This window comes from Cyprinodon variegatus, unplaced genomic scaffold (assembly GCF_000732505.1).
Source record: "Cyprinodon variegatus isolate N-32 unplaced genomic scaffold, C_variegatus-1.0 Scaffold502, whole genome shotgun sequence".
In the NCBI taxonomy this organism is placed as follows: Eukaryota; Metazoa; Chordata; class Actinopteri; order Cyprinodontiformes; family Cyprinodontidae; genus Cyprinodon; species Cyprinodon variegatus.
In genome coordinates, this window is record NW_015150955.1 from 592,335 (window position 1) to 595,206 (window position 2,872).

A 2,872-nucleotide genomic window follows, 5' to 3' on the forward strand; every position below is an offset into this window, starting at 1 on the left:
GCCACCCTGCCAAGACATTTCTTTCCATTCTGGAAATATTAGCCAGGTGGATTGATTGGATATTATCTTTTGACCTGAATATTTCACAAAACTCTTCTGTTGAAAGTTCAAAACCATGCGTCCCAATCTGGATGTTTATATACAACTTGAAAATTCCCATTTTCTTTTAACTTTGTTTTAATTCATGAAATTTTAGCCTTGAATGATACCCTATAACCTTCAAATTAGTCACCAGATGATGTCAGTTTTTTGTACTTCTAGTGGTAAAGGCTTGAGTGAAAGGCAATGATGAGTCAGACAGCATGATGGCTCTGCACAAAGTGAACACTAAGGTGGTCTGGCCTTTCTTGCCTCTGTTCCCTCTTTTCCTTTGAGCCCACTGCTGGTGAATGGTCTTGTTAATCCAGCAGGGGAATTCCTTTTGTGCAGACCCATGGAGATCTCTGTCTGGGTAGAAACTTTCAAATCGTGTGCTCTCATATTTGGCTATTTAATGGAATTTCCGTAAAGGAACTGCCAGGGGGTGAGAAAAAAAGGATTTCTTGATCTGAACGTTACACACAGTTGAGGTGTACGATGCTGTCAAAGTTACAGACTTTGAACTTGGACAAAGGACATTCCTCAGCTGTGAATCAGAGGTTGAAAAGGTCAACTCCTAAATAACACCCTGTTTTATTCTAGGCTCTCCCCCATATTTCTACACATATGGACGGGCACACAATGCACAATTTACTCCCCTGAACAGAGCCTTGCCAAAAAAAGAAGAGCCCACTGACTCTGCAACACCTTATTTCCTTAATAACATTCAGACCATGAATGAAGATGTTACCGGTTTTAGAAAACATGAAATAGAGCACTTTTTCTGAAAAACAGTGATGCATGCACCTGAGTAAATGCCGGCAGGCTCTCCAGTGGCTTAAGATAGGGAGTGTTAAGCCACAGAATGAAAACATGTCTTTTAGTTTAGGTGTGATCGGGTTAACAGCAGCCTCTGTGGAAAAACAAATAGTGACTCTTTAGATTTCAAAGTGTTGAGTGGAGTGAGAAAATAGCTTATCTGACACATTCAATTCTTAATGGAAGAAATAAGAAGCATTTAATATCTGTTGTGGTAAAAACTATATATAAATGAACAACTCAAATGTTTGATCGGAATGAAACCTCCAATCAATCTGCTGTAGTGGAAGTAAAATACTTTTAAAGATTAGGCTTCTTTTTTGTCAAAGAAGCATGTTTCCTTGATTCAAATGTTCAATAAAAAAAAATTGTATGTTTTCTTCTTTTTCCTTTAAATTACTGTTACCAATTATCACTTTAAAAAGGGACAGTCCCACATATTTTGGGCAAAAGTATGTGTCAAAATATATCCTGGTTAATATCAAGTGTTTAAAAAATAATTTCAAATAGAAAAGAACATTCAAAAAAAGGTTTCAAATGTTGGTCGGTTGGAAAAGAAAGGCCACTCAAGTAGTGTCCCTAATCTATTTTTCAAAGAATTGAAAATCCTACTTTAAATGTGTCTGTACCTTCTGAGGAAACATGGTGCTCTTAGCGTCACTGTGCAAGATTGCCACCTGCAGGTGGAACAGAGACACTGCTAATCAGGAAGCATTTTTACATTATTTTAGAGAAAAAAAGTATTTTAAAAAAGTGTTCTGGGTGAACCAAACCCCAATCTAAGTTACAACAGGTGAAATTAAACCATTCAAACCAACAAACATGTATATCCGTCAGTGGTTCCCAGGACAATGGAATCTAATGGCTGAATTTCTTTAAGTTACATTTTGTCTTCATGAGACAACTCTGTTTCAGATCTAAAGCTGAGATGATTCCCCCTTTAGCCATGGCCTTCACCTAAAGTAAAACAAGTGTTTGTTTACAGAGAAAGCTGTTAGTGATTCTCTGCCGTCTTTGTTAGTTATGTTCTCTATTATGGCTAAGATGGAAGCTCAGAATTTGAATCTCTTTCGTTTCCATGTAGAGAGTTGAGTTAATTTTTAGTAAGAATTGGTGTTTTGTTTGTTTTTGGTCTGGGAGGCCCTGATGCCTAAAGATTTTTCTGTTTTTCTTTTATTAGATTCCTGTAGACTTACATTTAAATTTAAAATACTCATTTCTTTGGACATCCTCTCTTTGGTTATTTTTTTTTTTTATTTTTGTGTAGCACCCTGTGCCGTGCTGTTTAAGGGGGCTAAAACTATATCAGCAAATATTTTTTTTAGTTGTGTTAGAGAAGAGAGGGATCTAATTACTGCAGATATTAGCTCATCAAATATGTAATGATTATAAAGATCAATAATGAATGTAATCAACACAAGCAAGCTTTGAGAAGAACCCCTGATTTAGGTTTATCGCAGCATCCCAACAGACGGAAAAACAGCTCCTAAGTTTAATATTATCCTAAACCTGAGGCATATTTCACAAAATGATGAGGGATTAAATTGTTATTTTCCAGATATTATGGCTAGATTATGTCTTAACGGTGTTTTTTTCATACAATGAAAAAAAATAATGCAACCGTTTTTGGCATTTATTTAATCATATTTAGTTACTTTAACACAATTGTTTCATGTTAGCAGGGAAGGACATAAAATAATTGTGTTAAAGTAACTAAATATGATGCCAAATGCTAAAAGCAGTTGCATTACTTTGAATAACAAACACAAACGCAAAGAGGCGTGCCGAAAAAGTGTGCATAATTTCTAACATTTGATGAGCAACAAAACAAAGGTTGCAGCCCACTAATCCTATCTATCTATCTATCTATCTATCTATCTATCTATCTATCTATCATCTATCTATCTATCTATCTATCTATCTATCTATCTATCTATCTATCTATCTATCTATCTATCTATCTATCTATCTATCT